Genomic DNA, 10,302 nt, shown 5'->3' on the forward strand with positions numbered 1-10,302 from the left:
CTCAGATGAACTTGCATTTTCCACTAGATAGAAGCTGATAGGTGGAATCTTGTCCTCGAGGCACGGTCCTGTTGTCCCAGAGCAGAGGAAAAAGTTTATTGTTTATATTGCTAAACTCTTCAATCAGTATAATTGCTTCCGAATCCAAATCAATCGCATTCACAACTTTAAACTTTCCCATTTTCCTGCTAAACTGCACCTTTTTTGTAACTTTCTGGCCCATTTGCTGGTTGTGTGTGTGTGTGTGTGTGTGTGTGTGTGTGTGTGTGTGTGTGTGTAAAAGATCAGTGAATGGTAAGAATGATACAGCCTCAATGCTATCATATCTTGAAATTTCCTCCACCAAACAAATTAGTCCCTCACGCTAATCACCCTACACTCCCAAACTTATTTGACAGGGGGGTGGGAAGCAGTGTTGGTAAATCTCTAGAACATAGTCAAATTTCCGGGATTCCTCCTTTGAGAACATAACATGTAATTTCCAAACACCGTTTCCATCATCCTAAGCAAGTGAAAAAACCCCATGTGCCTATCTTCCATGATTCCCCAGTCTGAGGTCTGTCTTTGGCGCAGCAGCAATTGTCTGAAGGGATCCCATGGCTCCATCAAGCTTTGTCTGTACCTCTCAGCATGCGGCAACTGCGGATTCTTAGCAGCTTCATCAAGAATGGCAGCTCCTGCACTAAAACCAAGAACGAGTTTGTCTACAGTGACAGGGAAGCCCCCTTTTGTTAGATTTGCTTTAGCAACAGCATCTTGTGTTAGGCGTCTCCTCAACCAAAATGCAAATTGGCTTAAGGGTCACTGGGTAACCAGCCAGAGCCATTACAGCAGCCTTAAATTCAGGACTATATATGGCCAAATTGATCAGTGGCTCTGTGCTTGTAGTTGTCAGTGTTTTGTGTGTGTGTGTGTGTGTGTGTGTGTGTGTGTGTGTGTGTGTGTGTGTATCAGGTACTACGTCCTTGTTTCTTTCAGCATTATCTCCATATTCAAGTCTCACAGCTAAACTAAGCATCCAGTCAGTTTCTTCTTACCAATCCCGAATCTTGAAGGATAACAAACGTCTTAGATACTTTTCAAAGAACTTAGCCAGTCACTGCTATAGATGTTTTTCAAGTTACCTCTGTCTTCCATCTTTAGTGTCTGATTTTCTTGTTTTCAAGACAAACAATAAAGTTTCTAAGTTCTGTTTCATCTTTGCAGCTGAAACCCAAGGCTGCTGTGGGGCTGTGGTAGCTCACGGTTGTAAGCTTGCATTGGAGCATGGTCCCTCCTGTTCACACTGGCCACCTGGATGCCAGGACAAGAAAAGCCAATTCTCAGGAGACAGGTACAATGTGGCCATATTCTTTGCCAGCATACAGCTGAAATAACTCTATCTCAATTCTTGTTATAAAATTTGTTCTTCTCTGAAATCTCCTGAGTCAGGCCTCTAGTGTCCATATTTCTCTTCACATTCTGGTCTTCCAAACATCCATCAGAATGACCTATTAAACCTTTCCAGAGTTTTTCTAGCTCACAGCTCCAAATTCTTCCATAGTCCTCTGGCAAATCACTTCTAAGGGCCAAGTACCATGTAGTCAGATTTATCACAGCAACACCCTACTCCTGGCACTAATTTTCTATATTATTGGTACTATTCTTCTTGCGACCAAATAGCTGCTAATAAACAATGCACACAGGAAGAAGGACATGATAGGGTTTCAATCATCAACTTGACACAATCTAGAATCACCATGGAAGAGTCTCAATGAACAATTTTCTAGATCAGGTTGGCCTATGAATCTGTGAGATATCTATGAGAAATGTTCTTGATTATGTTAATTGTTGTGGGATGGACCAGTCGATAACTAGTTAAGACCACTAGTCCCTGCGTTTGGGTCATGGACTGTATTTAAAAAAAAAAGATGAAAGCAAATAATAAGCACACATTCATTTACTCTATGCTTATAGGTGTAGACCTGACTTGCTGCTTCAAGTTCCTGCTGCTGTGACTTGCCCACTATGATGGACTTTCTTTCATAAATTGTTTTTGTTGGGGTATTTTAATCACAGCAACAGAGAATAGAATTATATTGGTTGATTTTTGTTGCTATGATAAACTGCCATGACCAAGAGCATCTTTAGAAGGGTTACTTTGGCTTAGGATTCCAGAGGCGGCACAGTCTAACATGGCAGTGAGGCATGGCAGCAAGCTGCAGGCATGCTGGCAAGAGCAGGAAGCTGAGAGATCACATCTCAGCTGCAAACACAAGAAGCAGAGAGACTGAATTAGAAGTAGGGCAAGATTATAAAGCCTTAAAGTCCACTCCCACTGATGCACCTTCTCCGGCATGCCTGTGCTTTCTAAAAGATTCCATAACCTTTTCAAATGCTGACACCAACTGGGTCCAAATACCCAAGCCTGTAGGGACCATTTCTCATTCAAACTACCACAAAACCCACACAAAAGGTTTGTTCTGACACACAATTTGCGAAGAGATATGGACCGTCATAGCAGAGAAGGCATGGCAGCAGGAGGAGCTGACTGGTCGTGTTGTGTTTGCAGTCAGGAAGCAGAAAGTACACAGGAAGTGGGATCAGGCTATAAAGCCTCAAAGCTCAAACTCTGGAGAGATGACTTGGCAGTTAAGAGAATTTGATACTTTTCCAGAGGACCTGAGTTTAATCCCCAACACCCACATCAGGCAACTCATAACTACCTGTAACTCCAAGTCTGGGGGCCAGGGGATCCGATGCACTCTTATGGTCTCTGAAGGTACATACACACAAGTGAACACACACACACAGAGTGAGAAGGGGAGACAGAGACAGAGACAGACAGGCAGACAGGAGACAGAGAGAGAGAGAGGTTAAAAAAAAGAAAAACTCAACATCACCTCCAGTGATGCATCTCCTCTAGCTAGCTAGAAAGTTTATACAGCCTTCCAAATCACTACCACAGCTGAGGACCAACCACAGAAGTCTATAGGAGACAGTACACATTCAATCACAATTGTGAATCCAGGAAGCAGGGTTTTGAGGCACCAAGGAACTGTACACGATAAAGACAGTGGCCTCTTCTAAAAGAGACACATTTTAGTTGTGTTTTGTTTCATTTTGTTTTAGGTTTTTAATTTTTATTATTTTGGTTTTTGAGATGGGCTTCACACAGGCTGGTCTCAAACTCACTATGTAGTCGAGGACCTTGAGCTTCTGCTCCTCTGGCCTCCATCCTCCAAGTGCTGAAATTATAGGCATGTACCACCACACCCAGCAATAAACCCACATTTTAATCTCAACTTTATTGGGAAACAGATAGAACAGAATTCAAGGCCCTCTGGACTCAAATCCCAAATGCTTTCTTATCCTAAGCAAGCCCTTAGTCTGACACCATAGTAGAGGCTCACTAAATGATCAGTGAGTGGAATTTACCACATGTTCTATCATGGGTTGCTGCATATCAACCACCTGCCAATTCCAGGTCCTCCTGGTGAATGAGCCTTTCTCCCCTTTGCATGCACGGTCTCACCTACTGGGTAATGTGCACATTCAAGATTCTTGGCCCAATTTAAAATTCAACATTCCAACATTATCTTACTAGATCCCCTTCAATGGAGTATTCTCCTCATTAAGGGCTCACATTCTGCTTTGAGTTTTTTATAACATGGTTGCCTGTGTACTCCACTTCCACCACATCATGAGTCTCTAAAGGGAAGATGCTGGCTTTGTTGCTTATTGTCTCTCCAGTGCATAGTGCATCTTGTTACTTACTAGGCCCCTGTGAACATCCACTTCTTGATTAGATGGCTGTCTGGATGCCTGAAGACAGGTCCATACAGAACCCCATCTGCAGGTCACTGTCTGGCGGTAGGGAAGTGTTTCCAGGATAGACATATAGAACATCCCAAGTATTTAGTCTCACAAATAATTGGTGTTCATCGTAGAGAAGACAACATAGTCACAGTCTCTTATTTCATTTATCATTGGGGGAACATTGGTAGAGGTCAGGGGAACATTGGTAGAGGTCAGGGGACAGCCTTCAAGAGTCAGTTTTCTCCCTCTACCATGGATTCGACTCAGGTCACCAGCCCCTCACACAACAAGGCATTCACCCGCTGAGCATCTCACACTCAGGAAAACCCACTTTCAATATGTTAGGACATCATTTCAGATGCTTCCATTAAGCACCTCCCTCTGTACTCTGCTATTTACTAAAAAGGGAGCTCTTGGAGCCCTTTGAAAAGAAGAGGCATGGGGTTCTTGACCCATTCATCTTCCTAGGAGCTATCCTTTCCCTTCTTGGTTAACTTAGGATCTCCCATATTAGGTCAAAGAGGCCCCACCTCCTGGTCTTGGTTGATTGGTACAGGGGAGAGTCTTGACTCAAACTGAGCCAATCACAGCTCTTGACTACGCCACTCACAGTTCAGAGTGGGGTATTCGACCCGAGGTGGCCAGTGTATTTCTTAGGGTTCCTGGAGTTTGCATTACAGACAGCTACTGGTAGATGCTACGCTGTGTCTCCAAGCCTTACTGGGCATCATGGTCTGCCATAGAAAAGAAGGCTGACATTCACAGAAAGACAAATATAGCTGATGGAGAAGGCATCCTGGCGAGTTCTGGATTTAAGAGGTCTATAGGTCTGGTTACACTAGACTCCTTCACCTTGGTTCTCCGACTTGCTTTTGGATTCCAAGAGCCAATGAACCCTCCCTTGTGGAGAAGAATGCCTGTCACATACTGCTAAGAATCCTAACAGACAGCCGGGCCTGGTGGCGCAGGCCTTTAATCCCAGCACTCGGGAGGCAGAGGCAGGCGGATTTCTGAGTTCGAGGCCAGCCTGGTCTACAGAGTGAGTTCCAGGACAGCCAGGGCTACACAGAGAAACCCTGTCTCGAAAAACCAAAAAAAAAAAAAAAAAAAAAAAGAATCCTAACAGACACACAGCATGCTGTGCACCCAAGTCCATGTCTAAAACAGCATACCTGCATTTTCTATGAGAAGAAGGGCACTACCTGGATTTCCTGTGTTGGGAATCTCAACTGTGCTATACAGTGCTGCTAGATACCTTCCTGACTCCATCTTTTCCCATACCCATTGTTTTATTAGAATGGCTTCCTAGTTGGGGATTGTTCTGCAGAAGGCATTCACATTGAAAGGCTTTGGGTGGCCTCCATGCCCTGTGACTGTCCCCTCAGGCATTCATGCAGTAACATCATTTTAAACTGAGTTGCTGCTGTGCGTGACCCTTGTTGGTCCTTGGAGAGAACCGTACAGGTTTAGTATCTGACTTGCCTGTAACTGTGCCCAAAATTCAGTTGAAAAGTAGGTGTGGGGTTAGCTGTGGTCATGAGTATTTTCAAGGGATTCTGTAAACATGAGGCGTGTCCCTAAACGCCCAGTGGACTCTGGTCTTGCTGGGTGTATGCTATGAACAAAGCTACACACAGCTTCACAGTCACTGGCAGGGACTCATGGGTTTAGGCCAGATGGAGAAGGAACGTGGCTCAGAGGACACATCTGACGTGACACCAGGGAACAGAGCTGTGATCTCAGGGGACGAGTTGATCAACCCTCCATATGCCCAGTGCTGGGGTAACAATGAGAGCGAAGGCACACATAGTCCCCTCTGCCCTGCGCTTGCAGCCTATTGCCAAAGAATAGATGATAACAAGGGTAAGGGCCATTTGAGGTCAGTGCTGGTGGCTCACCCTGATCTATGGAACCTTCCTGAAAGCTGAGGCTTGAAGGTACGCACCAGGGAAGAAGTGTCACACATGGGCAAAAGCCAATCCTGATTACAGCTAGACTTAAGGAAGAACTAGAGCAGCCAGTGCACAGAAAGAGAGTCTCACATGGTTTAAACACATAGTCTACCAATAGCTGAAAGCAGCAGAGATGGCAAAGACTCTTCTTCCCAGCCATGCTCAGTGTCCCATGCTAAAAATTCCTGCCCCAGGACCATGGGAGAACCCTGGGGGAATACAGCAGGGAAACGGATCACTACGCTCTTGAGAGAAAAGCAAGAACAGGGATTGTAGTAGAGCCAGTGCTGTTGGTCTCATTGTGGAGTGTCCCAGATCCAAGACTGTTTAAAATCTTCTCTGCCTGTTGCACCAATCCCTACCCACCCCTCCATCTCCAATCATGCCCTCCCATACTCTGGTCTCCTGTCATATTGGCTCTGTTCGTCCCCTATTCTGTTGCTGTGACAAAATGCCCAAGAGGAAGAATTCAAAGGAGGAAAGGGTTTATTTTGACCCTTGGTGAGAGGCAGATATTCTTGAGGGGCATTCTGACTCAGTTGCCTTGGGGTCTGTGGTGAGAGCATCACGGCGTGGGGAAGGGCATCACAGGGCAAAGCTGTCCCTCCGTGGTGACCCAGAAGCAGAGAGTGAGGAGAGTCTGGGATAAGAAGCATCCTTAGAAGACACAGCCTCAGCACTCTGCTTCCTTTAACTGGGCCTCACCTCCAGATAGTCCATTTGCCTATGAAGTCAGTAAGGTAAGTTAATCCATGGAGATCAGAGCCCTCATGGTCCAGTTGTCTCCCAGTGTCAGCAGCTGGGGCCAAGCCTTCAATCCCGAGCCTTTAGGGCACGTCATATTTAAGCCCTTATATTGCCTCTTCTAGTCTTGGAGACAGGCAAGTTCTTCCTCTGCTCTAAACCCCAGCAACTGTACATGCCAGTTTTCACGTGGCCGGCCCTGCTCATGCTTTATGTCTAACGTCCATGAAGCTGCATGGGAAAGGCATCTCCTGACCCTAAAACCCAAAACAGCTATCCGTATCAATGTCTTTTGAAGCTCAAGGCTCATCTCATTCAACCACAACCAGGAGCTGGATGTTGATCACTGTGTCGCCCAATGGACAGTATCCGACTGGGACTGCCATACTCACCTACGTGGGGCAGGCATAGTTCTAGGTGTCCACTAAGTATCATGGCAAAGACGGGGGATGAAGCAACCACCAAGAGTCTGAACTTAGAGCCAGTGAGATGATTCAGAGGGTGAAGGTGCAACTCCCATCCTAGGAACATACATAAAGGTGGAAGGAGGGGACTGACTCCTCCAGAGTTGTCCTCTGACCCCTGTACAGGTGTCGTCACACATTTCCACACACATATCATGTGTACACACACACATACACACACACACACACAGATGATGATGATGATGATGATGATGATGATGATGATGATGATCTTGAAGTAACACAGAGAACAGGTTGTAAATCTCAACTTCTTCACTTCCTATGCCCCCTACAATGCTCTCTATCCCTGCCATGCTTTTAGGCCACCCATCTAAGTCATCTGGCCCAAGTTTTCTCCCTAAAGCAGAAACAAACACGCTGGCCTCTCAGGAAGACAGGAACTGTAAGGACCAAGTGGAAATATATGCACATTGCCTCACTCAGCACTTGTGACACAAGGCAAGTGCCAACCAGAGATGGATGTACACACTGAAGTCCAACCACAATCCTGGGGCAGACATGCTCCTAAATTCCCACCTTGTGGATGAACCCAAGGCCCATGGACCTTAGTGACTGGCCCAGTCACTCTAGCTCCAGAGCTAGGCCCTCCTTCACTCTGGCATTGGAGGTAGCATAAATACAAGGTCAACAACCAGAGAAGAACTAGCATGAGTCATACCTCAATTGCCACACCACACATCTCCCCCATTCATAAACCCTAAGCTTAGGACAGTGTGGAAACCAGTGTGACACACAAACACCGGTGGCTATTAATAACTGTAAAGGAAAAAATGCAAGGATTTGATTATATAAAACTGTAAACTTCTGTATAACAAAGGACAGTACCAACAAGGTTGAAAGATAAATGAGGTGCAGGAGAAGATATTTCAACTTTAAATGGCAAAGATTTACTACCTTGGTCCAAACACGTTCTGGCTAGTAAATGGAAAACCATGAATGGCCCAAGGGGAGAGTGGACAAAAGACTGAATTGTTTTCAAAAGAGAAAATAATAATAGCCAAAAGCTTAGGGCTGACAGCTCTTGCTGTGATCTCAGCACTCAGGAGTATCAGTCGAGGCCAGCCTCGGCTACATAGAGAATTCCAGGTCACCCTGAGCTACACAGTAAGACTCTATCTCAAGAAACAAACACAGAGCCCAGATCTTTAGTTCAATTCTAGAGTGCTTGCCTAGCAAAGTCCTGGGTTCAAAACGCAGCATCACATGAAACAAGGCACAATGGCACAAGCCTACAGTACAGGCACCCAGGAGGTACAGAGAGGATAAGGAGATACATGAGACACTACCTCAAAAACAAACAGGTCTGGCAAGGAGGTTCATCAGGAAAGGGCATTTTCCACTAAAGCCTGATGACCTGGTTCAATCCATGAGAGGAAAAGACAGAATCCCATGGGTTGTCCCCTGGCTTCCACTTGTGTGCCTTGGTACCTGTGCACAAGCGTGCGCACACACGTGCATGCACACATATAATAAAATATAATAAAAACCAGCAAGCAAAATGGAAATGAGCAATAAATATGTATGTAAGTAGAGAGACAGAACTTAAAATAATAAGCTACTGTACACCTTCTAATACTCCCAAAAGAGAAAAAAAATGGTAACATTTATAGCTGGTAACAACGTAAAATAACTTTACATATCTATTGTTAGGCTGTGAAACATCACAGCCTTTACAAAATTTTTCCAAAATATCATCACTCACAAAAAAATAATGTATGAGGACTAGGGATGCATACCAACTTTCAGAAATGAAAGTAATTATATTGAGAAATAGGCAAGTTATAATAGAGAGATAAAGAAGCTTGATCGATCCATAGATAGATGATAGATAGACAGATAGACAGATAGACAGATAGATTAGATAGATAGATAGATAGATAGATAGATAGATAGATAGATAGATAGATAGATAGATTTGGATGGATGATAGATCTATCTGGTAGTCAGGTGACAGATAAATGATAGACTGATCCATGGCTATGTAGGTAAGTAAGTAGGTAGACAAATGGATGATAAATAGCTAGAGGTACCTATGCAATATTTCTGTAATAGCAAGGAAAACAAAACTTTTAGTTTTGTATAGTGTGTAGCTACTGAAACAAATATGGTATTTCCATGCTTTTTAGTTTAAGGTTATCACTAACACATCTGAAAGAAAAGAGATGTAAAAGAAAATGCTTGTGGGTTGACAACATTTTATAGAAAACCAGCAAGCAAATCACCCTGGACACGTAAAGAAAGACAACAGTGACACATTTTCCAGCCACTGTGTCAGTGTCAGAGGCGTCTGATTGGATTCGGACTCCTCTTCAAGTCTGAGTTGCTGCAAGGAGGACAAATGATATTGCCAACAAGCACTGTCCGAAAGCAATGTTTCCTGCCCAGCCAGTCTTGGGAAACCTTTTGTATTCACACTTGCCCTACTTTAGTTTCTACAAAGTCTGGTCCTAGATGAAAAGGAGGAGTTAATTGTCTTCTGAACGCCTTCCTCTGATTAACTCTTTCCCTTGCTTTGCTGCCCAGCTCTTCAAGAAAAGAGATCTTAAATTGTTATTATCTTATGGTTATCTTAGATAGATAGATAGATAGATAGATAGATAGATAGATAGATAGGTGGATAGATAGATAATTGATAGATGGATAGGTGGATGGGTAGATAGAAGACATGTGACAGAGATTCAAAATATCATACGGTTACATAATGAAAAGGGGTCTCATTCCCTCCCTAAACTACTACCACAATTCTAATGTGGAAAACAATTAGTATTACAGATGCTTGAATTGCTTTCTCAAAGAACTTCATGTAGATACTATATGTCTTAGCTTTAAAATTAAATAAACGCACACACAGACACAGACAAGCATTTCTCTATGGAATGCAATTCCCATTCTGTCTATCCATTAATTTAGATCCAAGGCTACAAAGCACCTCAAAAAACCAAACCCCCAGCATGAAGAACCTTACCTACCAACTCATCCACCCATTCATATGTCCACTGAAGTCTACAAACAAGTACTTATTGATCACGCTCCCTGTGCCAGGCACAAGGCTCGAGGCCAGAGATAAAGAGGTGAGAAAACAAGGTCCTTGCTCTCAGCCTGCTTACCTTCCAGTGAGGGACAAAGAAAACAAGTAGAAGGGGAGTCACAGAGGGATCTAACCAACTCCAGACAGATGGATACTGCAGCCAGAGAAATTCATGCTCTCTCATAAAGAGGGGATGGAGGGAGGGAGACTTGAGGAATGGGGAGCAGAGAGGAGAGAGAAAGAAACTATTTTGGAGGGGCAGGCACAAAAGACCCCTGAAGGTAGTAGCATTTAA

General features: G+C 44.1%; 1 pseudogene; it reads right to left on the minus strand.

Annotated features, from left to right (window-relative positions):
• Positions 1-529: 529 nt before the first annotated feature.
• LOC110332833 lies at positions 530-1,268 on the minus strand (annotated as a pseudogene).
• Between the last annotated feature and the right edge of the window lie 9,034 nt (positions 1,269-10,302).

The sequence above is a fragment of the Mus pahari genome, chromosome 15 (genome assembly GCF_900095145.1).
Source record: "Mus pahari chromosome 15, PAHARI_EIJ_v1.1, whole genome shotgun sequence".
NCBI classification, from domain to species: domain Eukaryota; kingdom Metazoa; phylum Chordata; class Mammalia; order Rodentia; family Muridae; genus Mus; species Mus pahari.